This window comes from Mandrillus leucophaeus, unplaced genomic scaffold (genome assembly GCF_000951045.1).
Source record: "Mandrillus leucophaeus isolate KB7577 unplaced genomic scaffold, Mleu.le_1.0 Scaffold549, whole genome shotgun sequence".
Lineage (NCBI taxonomy): Eukaryota > Metazoa > Chordata > Mammalia > Primates > Cercopithecidae > Mandrillus > Mandrillus leucophaeus.
Window position 1 is genome coordinate 1,913,062 of NW_012105908.1, and position 15,053 is coordinate 1,928,114.

A 15,053-nucleotide genomic window follows, 5' to 3' on the forward strand; every position below is an offset into this window, starting at 1 on the left:
AAACAGTAATACCACTTATGTAACAACTATATCTCAATAACTTAGAATTCAGAGTATAAAACCATAAACATTGAGCTCCCTCATTGTTTCAAGAGCACTCTTTCCATTCTATTTCCACTGACTGATAAGAGGACACACCAAACTAGATCACTGAACTGTACAAATGATCTTTACTCTTAATCTAAACAAACATGTGTTAAAACATTCTGAAATGCTGCATCCTTTGATTTCTTCATCTTTTCAATTGCCCGATGCAGGTCCTGCTGTTGAACAGGCCAAATTTCATCTTCATCATGGCTTTCTTCTGATGTAGAATTAACATATTCTCTAACACAGAGGAGGGCAGCATCTCGACACATCTCTTTTAGGTCACTTCCTGAAAAGCCATCAGTTTCCTGGGCAACTTCTAGCAGGTCTACATGCCTATCCACATTTTCATTTTTCAAGATGAGTTTCAGGATTGCTTCTCTCTGTTTTAAAGCAGGCTGGTTGATGTGAAATCTTGTAGGCATTCTTCTCATTATAGCAGAGTCAAGGTCCTGAGGACGATTGGTAGCTCCCATTACTATGACCTGGCAGCTGTGATCAGTATCCAATCCATCCCAGAGACTCATAAACTGAGCTTTCATCATGGCTGTAGCTTCATGGTCAGAACTTGAACGGTTTCGTAGAAAGGAGTCTATTTCATCTATAAAGATGATGGATGGTTGTAGCTTTATGGCAAGGGAGAAGACAGCAGCAGCCAATTTTTGAGATTCTCCATACCATTTGTCGGTCAGTGTCGAAGGCTGAAGGTTAATAAATCGACAGCCTGCTTCTTTGGCAGTGGCCTTGGCAATCAACGTTTTACCACAGCCTGGAGGCCCATAGAGAAGAACACCTTTTGGAGGTTGCAGAAGCCTGGAATTCTCAAACAAATGTTTCTTTTTGATAGGTAAGATGACTGTGTCTTTCAGATCCGTAATGACATCATCGAAACCTGCTATATCACTCCAAGTAACATGCATATTAAGAGGGTCTACTAGATGAGCAGCAATACTCATTTCATATTCTGAGACCTTCACATTTTTCACACCAATTTGCTTCATTAGTTTTTCTGCCTGTTTCTGAGCTTCTACTTTTTGCTTTCTGGTTGGATCAATTGCATCTACCATCCATTTGATAGTAAAGTATGTCACTGCACCAAATATTGTCAAACGGAAAATTAAACCAACAACTTCATTCCGACTCAAAGGACGAGAAAAGGCTTCAGCATGTACCATCTTGATTGTTAACCCAGGAGCAGAAACAGCGGGAGCAAATGCCTTTTGCTTGATTTTTAAAAGAGACAGGGTCATGCTCTGTCCCCCAGGTTGGAGTGCAGTGGTGCAATCACGTCTCACTGCAGTGTAGACCTCCTGTGCTCAAGGAATCCTTCCACCTCAGCCTCCTGAGTAACTGAGACCTCAGACACGTGCACCAGGCCTGGCTAATTTTTTAATTTTTTGTAGATGAGGTCTCAATATGTTGCCTAGGCCAGTCTTGAACTCCTGGGCTCAAGCAATCCTTCCACCTCTGTCTCCTAAAGTGCTGGAATTATAGGTGTGAGCCCCCATGCCTGGCTGAAATGCAGGTATTTTGGTATTGCTGAAATATCAGTTATAGAAAAGAGTGGAAAGTGACAGGGTTTAAAAGACAGAAGTAGGCTAGATAATAAAATACTTTACTACGTTAATGAGTTAAGAATGATTTCTGTGGTGATGAGGACTCTAAAAATGTAAGTTTTATAATATAGAAGCAACATGAGGGATGGACTGGGGGTGGAGAGGAAGAGATCGGACACAAGTCAGGGGACTGTTGCCATAAACCATGACTAGGTGAAACATAGGGCCTGGACTAGAGTATGTATACAGAGAGGATGTCTTGGATGGTTTTCAGATTTTGGGGTGAGCACCTGGTTCATGCTGACAAACAGAGTAACAGGGGAGGTGTTCAGGGGTTTGGAGCATAAGAAAAGGAATTTTACTTTTATACACATTGAGTCTGAAGTGACTATGAGATGCTCAGTTGGGTCTGCATAGAGAAGCTGGAGCTCAGGAATGTGGAATATCTGTGATGATTCAGCTGTAAAAGACGCTGAGATTGTTTAAAAAAAAAGTGTGGTTATACCGAAAATAAGAGAGGTAAAAGCAAAAATCTTGGTATGATAGTATTTGTAAAGTTGAAGTAATGATTGAAGAACAGCAGCCAGAGAAGAAAGTGATATGGTGTATGACAAAAAAAGGAAGGCTTAATCAGCAGGAATAGGTTAATAGAAAAGGACTGAAAATTGATACCTCTGAAGTCATTAAAAGTTGGTAATTATGAAGTGACCTTGGCAAGAACCAGGGGATAGAAATTAGAATAAAATAAATTAAGGAACAAGTGGGAAATAATTTAACTTCAAGAAACTCAATCAGAAAGGTTGAAGGAAGCAGAAGTGCTGGCCTTGGGAGGCAGTTTGATGGAGGGCTTTTGTAATTTAGAGGAGATCAGGAGGTCCCAGTACATTCAGGGCCTAAGGAGAAGGAGCTAGTCAAGAACACAGGTGCAAATACAAGGGAACAGGGTTTCTGGAATGGACCCAGGGGCACGGGGTCTGCTGGAGAAGGAGATGAGGAGGGTGTGGATAATGACAGTCTGGCCATGGTGGGCAGCTGATAGTTGCAGGGCACACACGGGAGGAACTCTCAGTTCTCCGGGGTATGAAGGCCAGATAAGGAAGGGCTGGAACTGGGGGCGGTTGTGGGGGTGGGTGTCAGGGGAAACCTATTTTCCATCTGAGAGGCAACACAGCGTTTTCCTCTGCTGTACTGTTGTAGTGCTCAGACTATAGCTTCATGCTTAAACACTGCCTCCAACTAGTCCTAGTTATTTCACAAACCTGTCTTCTGTCCTCATGCAAATGTAATATTAGAGATAATATTAGAGTAATATTAGAGGTAATATTAGAAATTAATATTTCTCCCTCTCTATTTTCCTTAAGGCATGATCGTATATTAGAAAGACTTGAGTTTCTGAATTAGATATACTGGGTTTGAGTCTTGAACTCAGCTTTTACTAGCTTAGGCAACTCTTCTCCATTGTCTGAAATTTAGATTCCTTACATACAAAATGGAGGTAGTAATACAGACCTCATAAGAATGTAAAGATTAAACTAAAAACTTGTACACCATCTCTCATCCATAACATGGAGGCCTAGACTGGGCACCGGATATGCTTAAACTATGCACAATAAACAAATGAGTAACCTGGAACACCAAAGTATATCAACATGAAAATGTCTTTTCAACTATTATATTCAGTTTTATCTCTAACTTTAAAATATATTGCCTAACATTAAAGAAACTATGAGAAAGGGTCATTCTATAACATTCTAATTTTGTCCTTCAGTAATCACAGCCACCACCTCACTTTTAGGCGTGCATAGCAAGAAATCCAAATCAAGAGCTTGGGTTGGCTATGGCCATATGGCAGGCCTCCTTGGGCAACATCCCACTGGGTTTGAGTATTTCATAGGCATATTTGCCTAGGCCTTTAGTCTTGTTTTCATAGCTCGATACCGCCAGCTTTCAAGAATATACAAGATTATAGTGACATATTTTATTTAATGCTTCATTTTCTTTATAAGAGTAGTTTTTGGCTAAAAACAAAGCAAACAAAAACAACAACAAAACATGCCATGCTTCATAAGCCTCACGCCTCTTGGGCCCTGGCTTGTTCGGCTGAATATAGGCCAATAGAGAATAACTGGGTCACCAAGTTCTGGACACATCGCCCTGGAAAATGTCAGATGTTGGATGGTCTATTCCTTTCTCTGGAACCTGCTCAAGTAACTTCATGAATAAATCCTAAGTGCTTTAAGAAATAAAAATGACTCTTAAGAACATGTTTTCTTTCAACTATAGAGAAAACACTGGTGATGCTGGCTTTTTTTCTTTAGCATCTTTTTTCATTTTGAATTTGAAAGCCACAGAAAAGCCAGCTGTTTAAGGAAAATCCAATAAGAGATGAAGTATATGAGATGTTAATAATAATACAGTGCCACTCTTTTATCTGTGTAAATGGAGGTCTAGGCCTTCAAAACTGTTATTGACCAAAACATAGTTTAACATCATTTTTTTTTTCTTTTTTCTGTTTTTTGAGACGGAGTCTCGCTCTGTCACCCAGGCTGGAGTGCAGTGGCCAGATCTCAGTTTACTGCAAGCTCCGCCTCCCGGGTTCACGCCATTCTCCTGCCTCAGCCTCCCGAGTAGCTGAGACTACAGGCGCCCGCCACCACGCCCAGCTAGTTTTTTGTATTTTTTAGTAGAGACGGGGTTTCACCGTGTTAGCCAGGCTGGTCTCGATCTCCTGACCTCGTGATCCGCCCATCTCGGCCTCCCAAAGTGCTGGGATTACAGGCTTGAGCCACCGTGCCTGGCCAACATCATTTTTAGACAAAACACATTGCTGCATGCTACCATTTTAAAAAGAAGATAAAAACATTCTCCAAACATGAAAAGCTTTTTTTAAAAAGAGTGTGTAACAGGGAGGATTTGGGGCCCTGCTAATTCAACATTTGAAAAGAAGGGTCTGAGTTGTTGCTTCTCTATTCTTGCAACTTCTGCACAAAGGTGCTGATGAGTAGTGAAGAGATAAAAGGCACATAGCATAAAGAAAGGCTTAAAAAGCAAAACTGATAGTTCATGGTGTGAGACCCACAAGCAAAACAGACAGTCCTTGAATAATGGAAAGATGAGTTTTGTGTGTGTGCGTTTACTTAATGTCTCATCTCCTCACAACTCAAAGGGCTTTCTACTTGTGGAGGCTATGAGAATGCACTGTTCAGATATTTTGCTACAGGGTGCTTCTGCCCCTGTCAATCCATCATCCTCCTGATGTGAAGAGCACACTGCCTGCAAGCTGCTCCTGCCCAGTGAATGAACTTGGCAGGAGGACTAAAGCAGACTGTTTCCAGTGAGAGGTGGGACACTTCCTATAGGTGGGTTTGGCTCTGGGCCTCTCCACTGATTAGGCTAAACTTTCTTGGAACTGCATCAGGGTCTGAAAACCCTCCTTCTCTCTCTCCTTCCATGGGTGTCAGGCATCCACTGCAGTCTGGAGGCTCTTCCCAACTTTCCTTTCTATCTTCCATGAGAAATCTCTTGCACATCTAATCCTATCTTCATATCTGCTCTTGGAAAACAGGAACTAACATATTCATCCACTATTTTATTTTTGCTTTATCACCATAGGCATTTACTTATAGACAGAAAAATTGAGGCAAAAAAGGTTTAATAAATTGCCAAAGAAGATACGATAACTCAGTGACCTATCTCAGCTCTTTCTTATGACTTGAGGCTTCTGAGTTGGCTCTAGAGCTTATCCTAAGAATACAGAGCTCCTATTGAAAGGTTCTATGCAAGACAGTGGCATGTTCAGATTTGTGATATAATCAGATCATGTTGCTAAAAATAGAAAATGAATGAAGGGGAGCAAGGCCAGATTAGAGGAGGCCAGTGTGGAGGCTGTTGCAGACATTCAGGGAAGAGATGATGGCAGCATGTGTGAGAGTAGAAAAGGCAAGGAAATGTTTAATAAGGAAGATTGAGAAGATTGGTGACTCGGTAGCTATTTACTCTGCACCAGGCCCTGGCCTACACTCCGGGAAGGCAGAGAATAAAAGGCACATTCCCAACTGTCCAGAAGGATTTGGCTGGCTTTTGTTTAAAGATATGTAAGTAAAGGAACTTTTAATTCACCCCAGTTGCTCAAAGCCCTGGGACATAATGGAAAACAGGAGGAAAAAACCCAAGTTTCCAACAACAATAAAACCAGAATATGGCCATAAGCCTAAACCACAGACTATGACACACAGAAGCCATTTATGGTGGAAAGGTCTGCCAACAGGAGGATGCTGAGAGCAGACACAAGCTTCCGACTCTGAACAGGATGCAACCATCTCCAAAAGTAAGTGTCACACTAGTGGAAAGTCTATCCATGGATGCTTTGACCAGGAAAACCAGTACTAAGAGAATCTGAGAGAGGCAGGGAGTCCCCTTATGTGCAGTTCTCTAACATGAAAGGAAGTCAGGGGAGGTGAGATTAAGACAGGCTGATGCCCCATATTACCTTTTACACCCAGAAGTGAAGCCAGGCTGAAGTACAGAAGGGAATAATCAAGTATCAGATCTTGAGACAAAGCCTTGTGATTTACCGGGCTTTAGTATGAATCAAACTGCCTTCTAGAACAAGAGTTACAACAAGAGCCTGCCAGCCAAATCTGGCCCATTGCTTATTTTTGTTCTGTTGTGAGCTGGGAATGATTTTTACATTTTAAATAGTTAAAACAACAACAACAACAAAACAAAACAAAAAACGACCAGGCACGGTGGCTCACGCCTGTAATCCCAGTACTGTGGAAGGCTAAGGTGGGTGGATCACAAGGTCAGATCGAGATCATCCTGGCCAACATGGTGAAACTCGGTCTCTACTAAAAAAAAAAAATACAAAAAATTAGCTGGGCATGGTGGCACGCACCTGTAGCCCCAGCTACTCAGGAGGCTGAGGCAGGGGAATCACTTGAACCTGGGAGGCAGAGGTTGCAGTGAGCCAAGATTGCACCAATGCACTCTAGCCTGGTGACACAGCAAGACTCTGTCTCAAAAAAATAAATAAATAAAATGAATAAATAAATAAATAAAATTAAAAACAACAAATATTTCATGACAAGAAAGTCATATGATATCCACATTTCAACATCCATGAATAAAGTTTTATTGGAACACAGCCATGAGCATTTGTTTATATATTGTCTGTGGCTGCTTTCAAGGTATATATATATATCAGTGTGCTAGGGCTGCCATAACAAAATATCACAGACTGGGTGGCTTAAACAACAGAATTTTCTTTTCTTTTCTTTTCTTCTTTTTGAGACAGAGTCTCACTCTGTTGCCCAGGCTGGAGTGCAACAGCATGATCTTGGCTCACTGCAACCTCTGCCTCCCAGGTTCACACAATTCTCCTGCCTCAGCCTCCCAAGTGGCTGGGATTACAGGCATGAGCCACCATGCCCAGCTAAATTTTGTATTTTTACTGGAGATGGGGTTTCACCATGTTGGTCAGACTGGTCTCGAACTCCTGGCCTCAAGAGATCTGCCCCCCTTGGCCTCACAAGGTGCTGGGATTACAGGTGTGAACCACCACACCCGGCCAGAAATTAATTTTCTTACATTTCTGGAGACTGGGAAGTCCAAGGAATCAGCCGTACTGGTTTCTCCTGAGGCCTCTTTCCTTAGCTGGCAGATGACCACCTTTTTGCTGTGTCCTCACATAGCCTTTTCTCCTTGTTAGTGTTCATTCCTGTGTTCTTCTCTGTTTCTAAGGACACCAGTCTGTGTGGCACAGCCCTTATGAATGGGATCAGTGCTTTTGTAAAAGAAACACCAGAAAGTTACCTTGCCCCTTCCACTATGTGGGAACACAGGGACAAGGTGCCATCTAGGAACCAGAAAGCGGGCACCAAATTTGCTGGTACCTTGATCTTGGACTTCCCAGACTCCAGAATTGTGAGAATGGACTAAGATGACGGAAATGATTCAGTTCGTAACAGGCTACAATGACAGAGATGAGTAGCTGAAGCAGAAACTGTAAGGTTCTCAAAGCCTATAAAGCATTTACTATCTGGCTCTCCACCAAAGAACTTCGCCAAGGATGCCCAAAGGTGAGAGAAGATTTGCCCCCAGGACAAAGGAACCAAAAGATTTGGTGACAGAGTGTTTGTGACAAGAAAACAAATTGCTCTAGTGAATTTCCACCAAAGCCTTAGGCTCATGTTATTCCTCAGCAAACAGGACGTCAAATGATTGTGGCAAAGAGGATAGATCTGGAAGAAGAAAATCCAACATACAGAAAATTGGCTTTCCTGAAGAAACAATTGACAATAAGAACGCAAAGATAATTCAGTCAGTAATGGAACGTTTATGAAATAAACAACTACTTTATTTGTTGCTTGATGGGTCCCGCTGTCCTCCAGAAAATCTAATACAAGCAATGTCAAGTTTCAGTGGCATTACTGCTATTCCTCTCTAAAGGATGAATCATATAGGCATCCAGATGAAAATCCTCAAAGCCAGAAAAGAGAACTTTCGTTTACAAAGATTTGGGGGAAATAGAATTGGAATTTAAAACTGTCTGCCCATTTAAGTTATTCTATAAGCCCGAAAACAACAGATAGACAATGTTAGGAGTGTCAGAATTCAGGAAACATCCAATACACCTGACTTAGTCCATTCAGGCTGCGATACTAAACTACTATAGTCTGGGTGGCTCATAAACAAACTTCTTTCTCACAATCCTGGAGGCTGGAAAGTCCAAGATCAAGGTGCTGGCAGAATTGGTGTCTGTTGAGTGCCCATTTCCTGGTTTATCTTTTTGCTATGTTCTAACAAGGCAGAAGGGGCAGGGATGTTTTTGGGGCCTCTTTTACAAGAATATTGATCCCATCATAAGGGTTTCATTCTCATGATTTAATCACGTCCTAAAGCTCCCGCCTCCTAAGACCGTCATATTGGGGGTTAGATTTCAACATATGAATTTTGAGGGTGACATAAACATTTGATATATAGCAGTAACTCCTTAAAAATACAAAGATTTTGATAATAAAAACTACTAAAGTGAAGATAAAAAATGAAAACTTAACTAAGACATGGAGAAGCCATGATACAAGAACAGGTGGTGAGCATCAAACTCATTTAAATATAGAATCACAGCATTTCCATCATCTTACCTGGTTATAGTTTCTGTAATTATCATTCACACAGTTATTTAGGTTTTTATTCTGACAATGTCAAAATAATTGTATAAAAACAAAAGCCAAAAAGTGCGAAGAAGGGGATGTTGGAGAAGGTGTTAATGTGCTCATTTCCTTACCTTTTATAAGAGGGAGTTAAAAGATATCACATAAAGTTGAAATACATAGGTTTTGTTTTTTTGTTTTTGTTTTTATTTTTGTTTTGAGATGGAGTCTCGCTCTGTCGCCCAGGCTGGAGTGCAGTGGCGAGATCTCCACTCACTGGAAGCTCCTCCTCCCAGGTTCACGCCATTCTCCTGCCTCAGCCTCCTGAGAAATATGTAGTTTATAAAAACATAACAAACTCAACTGTTTAGTGTTTTTCATGTTTTCAGCAAGGAATCTTTTATGATCTGGTCTCTCCTGGGTAGAGAAACTTTTAAGTTTAGCAATTCTTTTAGTCTCACTAGGTTCTTCTTATCTCCAAATAAAATTAAAATATAATACATTATGATGGTGATAACATGTAGATTCAGCAAGGCTGCTGCTAACACAGACAGGGTCTTTATGTAAATTAGAATCCAGCAATTCCTGTTGGGAAACAAATTATGTATTCTCTCTACCTCTCTCTCTCGGTAGCTGGATTACAAAAGGCCATCTTCTTGCTACTGACAAAAGTGTCTGGATTTCAGACCCCTTCTTCCTGTGGGCACTTCTGAGTGAGGAACAATCTGCACAACAAGTTTATTATTTTATTATTACTATTTTTTTGGAGATGGAGTCTCGCTCTGTTGTCCAGGCTGGAGTGCAGTGGCACAATCTTGGCTTACTCCAACCTCGACCTCCCAGATTCAAGTAATTCTCCTGCCTCAGTCTCCTGAGTAGCTGGAATGACAGGCACACACTACCACGCCTGGCTAATTTTTGTATTTTTAGTAGAGACAAGTTTTCGCCTTGTTAGTCAGGCTGGTCTCAAACTCCTGACCTTGTGATCCACCCACCTCGGCCTCCCAAAGTGCTGGGATTACAGGCCTGGGCCACCATGCCTGGCCTATTATTATTATTTTAATCTTGCTGTCTTTTTTTTTTCATTTTTTACAGCCTATTGAGGTACAAATGATGTAAGATAAATTGCACAGACATAGTGTATAATTTGATAAGTTTTGATGTACTATATCCATGAAACTATCACCACAATCAAGGTAATAAACATCTCTTCCCTCCAAAAGTTTCCTCATGCCATTTTCCCACCTCTCGCATTCTTTCTTTCCCTCCCACCTCCAGCACCCAAATGACTAAGCATGTGCCTTCTCTTGCTATAGATCAATTTGCATTCTTTAAAATTTGTATAAATAAAATCATACAGCGCTTATTCTATTTTTCCTGGCTTCTTTCATTTAGCATAATGCATTTGACATTCATTCATATTATTGCATGTATAATTAGTTTGTTCTTCTTTATTATTGAGTAGTGTTCTATTATTTAGAGTTAGCACAATCTGTCTACTCATTTGTCTGCTGATGGACCTTAGGTTGTTTCTAGGTTTTTGCTATTACAAAAAAGTTTCCATGAACATTTGTGTACAATTCCTTTTCTGGATATTTTCTTCTTTTTCTCATGGAAGTGGGAAGGTGAAATTGTATGATAGGTGTGTTTACTTTTTAAGAACTGCCAAGTAGTGCAGATTCATGCTTCCATATTATGCCATGTTCCTTTTGCCTAAAGGACTTCCTTTAACATTTGTTGTAGAACAAGTCTTCTGGTGTTAAATTTTTTATTATTTTGTATGTGTAAACTAGTCATTATTATTATTATTATTATTATTTGTTTACTTATTTTTTGAGATGGGGTCTTGCTCTGTCACGCAGGCTGGAGTGCAGTGGTGCAATATGGGCTCACTGCAAGCTCTGCCTCCAGGGTTCACACCATTCTCCTGCCTCAGCCTCCTGAGTAGCTGGGACTACAGGCGCCCGTCACCTCGCCTGGCTAATTTTTATTTTTTGTGTGTTTCTAAGTAGAGACAGGGTTTCACTGTGTTAGCCAGGATGGTCTCGATCTCCTGACCTCATGATCTGCCCGCCTCAGCCCCCCAAAGTGCTGGGATTACAGGCGTGAGCCACCGCGCCCGGCCAAATTAGTTATTATTTCACCTTTATTTGAAATATATTTTTCTGGGTATAGAATTCTAGCTTGACGCTTTCTTTTTCAGGGCATAGACTTATTGCTCCAATGGCTTGCATTGTTTCCAAAGAAAAATGTGATGCCATTCTTGTCTTTGTGCCTCTGTATGTAATATGTCTGTTTTCTTCTGGCTGAACTAAGATGATCTCTTTATTATTAGTGTCAAGTAATTCCTTTATAATGTGCTTTATAGTGTAATTTTCAAATTTCTTACACTTGGAGTTCATTGAGCTTTCTAGTTCTGTGGGTTTAAAGTTTTCAACCAATTTATAAAATTTAGTCCATTATGTCTGCAACTATTTTTTTCTGTTTTCCCCTTTCCTTATTCCTTTGAAGATTCTAATTATGGGATGAAGGTCAACGGCAACAAGAAAGATTGGGCCAGGTGCGATGGCTCACGCCTGTAATCTCAGCACTTTGGGAGGCCGAGGAAGGCGGATCATGAGATGAGGAGATCGAGACCATCCTGGCCAACATGGTGAAACCCTGTCTCTACTAAAATACAAAAAAAAAAAAAAAAAATTGCTGGGCATGGTGGCAGGCGCCTGTGGTCCTAGGTACTTGGGAGGCTGAGGCAGGGGAATCTCTTGAACCTGGGAGGCAGAGGTTGCATTGAGCTGTGATAGCGGCACTGCACTCCAGCCTGGTGACAGAGCAAGACTCCATCTCAAAAAAATAAAAAATAAAAATAAGAAAAGAAAGATTGTTTCTGGGTTATGGAATTGGGCTGATATTTTACTTCCTCCTTTGTCTTGTACGTATTTCTTAAATTTTAAATATTGACAATGTTTCCCGATTATTTTAAAAAATAACTGACAACTCATTTCTTGAATAGAGAAATTCTTATCCCAAATTAAAATTTAAAAGTCATCAATATGCTACATTTTTTCTAGATTTCTAAAGCATCATGCAGAATCAACTCAAAAAACAAAGTGACCAAAATGAACATCATCTTTCTTGCACTCAACTAAAATTGCCAGTTCTGTATTTTAAAACTATGTCATCGTTTTTGAAATTCTGGCAACTTTTAGCCTGCTTAAAGACATAACTGTGTATGTTGTTCATACAGTGAGATACTACTCCATAATAAAAAGAAATGAATTATTGATATAAGCAACAACATACATGAATCTCGAAATAATTAGGCTAAGCGAAATAAACAAGACAAAAAGAGCACATATTGTTTAATTCCATATTTGTAAAATTCTAGAAAATGCAAACTAATATGCTGTGACAGAAAGCTGGTCCATGGTTGCCTGGGGATGAGAGTTGTGAAGAAGGACAGATCACCGAGATGTGTGAGGAAACTGTTGCTGTGTTGGACACGGCCATTATCTTAGTTATGTGATGGTGTCCTGGGTGCTGGCATGTGTTAAAACTTATCAAATTGTACACTTTAAATACGTGCAGTTTATTGTATGTTAATTATACCTCAACAAAGTTGATTTAAAAATTCATTTTACGTTAAACACAATAACGCCTGTGATATATATCTCTTGTAAAATCATAAATGGGAGAAAATTAGGATCTACTGAGCACCTTCTCTGTCCTAGGCAATGCTAAGTGCTTGTGCTAAGTTTTGTCATCTAATCCTCATATCAGCCACATAAAGTAGGCATTATTAGCACTCCATTTAACAAAGGAGGAAACCTAGGCTCAGAGAGATAAGGGTTCCTCAGTGGGGATTCAGCTTTGTATTAGGTCTTATTTCAGATCTGTGCCTTTTCCATAGTAGTAGAGGCTTCTCTTGAGGTATTTTTGCCTGCTAGGAATCCTAAATATTATTTATACTTGTTAGTTTGTGACAATATTCTTGCTTATTATGGTTTTTTTGCTTAAAAATAGGTTATAGTTTAGGCTTTTTATCTCGGAGTGATTTTTTACAGGGGATTCAAGATGGAGATGAAATATATGAATTTGTAATACTGGTTTTTCTTTGTTTCTGATTGTCATGATCTGCATATTTATGCAAAATTTAAAACTTGGAATAGATACACTTTGTAGAATGGCAAGTAGAACCAGAAACAAACAAATAAAAAATCTATCCTCTAAAGAACATAACTTGCCCATACACTCTTAAAAGTCCAGAATAGTTTAGTTAGCAGCAATCTCCACATAGTTCATTTTGCCATAAAATGGAACTATATGATTTTCCCTCCAATTTTTAAATTATAAACAGGCAACCACAACTTTGAACAACTTTGAATGTTTCTTCTCTCCATATTAACACTTTCCAGCCTCCCTCCCACCTCTCTCTCACAAACCCTGCACTCCGCCCCATCTGTTCTATTCTATCAACCATTTCTCTCTACATATATTCGTTTATTCTGCCATTTGCTTCTGAACTTGCACTTACGTTACTCTGTCTTCCTGGGAATGAAGTCCACCTTGAAAATGTCAACATTCTTTAAAGATTGGTTTCAATCATCCCCCTGCTATGGTGTCTTTCTTGTTCATCCTGACCGAAAACAAACAGCCCACTTTCCCCAGTCTTTGAAATATTTACTTTCTCTACCATTCACTTATCCTTTACAGATCATGTACCACATTATTAGTCTGTATGCTGCTTTTACTCTTTAATATTTGTGTTAGTCAGGGTTCTCTAGAGGGACAGAACTAATAGGATATGTGTATATATGCAGGGGAGTTTGTTAAGGAGTATTGACTCACACAATCACAAGGTCAAGTCCCATGATAGGCCATCTGCAAGCTGAAGGGCAAGGAAGCCAGTCCAAGTCCCAAAATCTCAAAAGTAGGGAAGCTGACAGCACAGCCTTCAGTCTGCAGCTGAAAGCCTGAGAGCCCCTGGTAAACAACTGGTATAAATCCAAGAGCCCAAAAGATGAAGGACTTGGAGTCTGATGTTCAAGGGCAGGAAGCGTCCAGCAAGGGAGAAAGATGAAGGCAGGAAGACTCAGGAAGTCACCTCCTTCCACCTTCTTCTGCCTGCCTTATCCTAGTCATGCTGGCAGCTGATTAGATGGTACCCACCCAGATTGAGGGTGGGTCCACCTCTCCTACTCCATTGACTCAAATGTTAATCTCCTTTGGCAACGCCCTCACGGACACACCCAGGAACAACACTTAGCATCATTCACTCCAATCAAGTTGACACCCGCTCACTCAATACCAACTGCTACAATATTTTAAATTGGTTGGAGGGTTAGAGTCCCATCATATACCTCTGTACCTCTCAAAATGCCTAGTTCAGTGCTTTCCATTTAAATGGTCAATACATATTTGGTGTCTAACTGAATAAGTAAATAGTTTGCAAATCTCTGAAAGTGATGCACGGTAGTCAAGCCTCCAAATTGGGGCTTAGCTTGGGAAGGTTCTTGATTTTGCCCAGGAAAGAATTCAAGGGTGAGCCTGTGGCGTTAGACGGCAACTTTTATTGAAGTGGCAGAGCACAGCAACAACAGGGATACTGGACTTTGTGGAGCAGGGTTACTCTGTAGACGGTGTGCCCAGAGGAACAGCTCAGAGGCATTTCTGCAGTCAGATTTATACCCACTTTTAATTATCCACAAATTAAGGAAGAGATTAAGCAGAAATTTCTAGAAAAAGTTGATGACTTTCAGGTTGCCCAGTTGTTACCATGGAAAGGGTCCCTAGCCTCCAGGTGCTGCCATGGTAATGGTAAACTGACATTGCCCACTGGTGGATGTATATTTTGGAAACTTGCTTCTGCCCTGTCCCTACTTTAGCTTGTTCTCAATTTGGTCCAGTGTCCAAGCCCTGCCTCCAGAGTCGAGTCCTGCCTCCTACTTCAGAAGTGCCAAGAAATGTTAGAGAAAGCAGAGACCAGCTGTCTAGAACTCACTAGGGTAACATAGTTGTAGGTCTGGAGTGTGCTAACCCCACTTCATGTAATCTGGTGGGAACTAGTACTTTATCCTTTTTAGGTGTCAAAATATATGCATAGGCTGGGCACGGTGGCTCATGCCTGTACTGTAATCCCAGCACTTTGAGAGGCAGAGATGGGTGGATCATGAGGTCACGAGTTCGAGACCAGTCTGGCCAACATGGCAAAACCCCGTCTCTACTAAAAATACAAAAATTAGCTGGGCATGGTGGCGGA

At 40.7% G+C, this 15,053-nt stretch overlaps 1 protein-coding gene and 1 pseudogene across 2 annotated transcripts in view; both read right to left on the minus strand.

The window, feature by feature from the left end:
• The window catches only part of STARD13 (StAR-related lipid transfer (START) domain containing 13), a 583,251-nt gene that overhangs the window by 366,938 nt on the left and 201,260 nt on the right, over positions 1 to 15,053 (minus strand). The window lies entirely within an intron of this gene.
• On the minus strand, positions 8 to 1,292 carry LOC105552227 (annotated as a pseudogene). Its single transcript, XR_001007969.1, has one exon. The product of XR_001007969.1 is annotated as an ATPase family AAA domain-containing protein 1 pseudogene (transcript).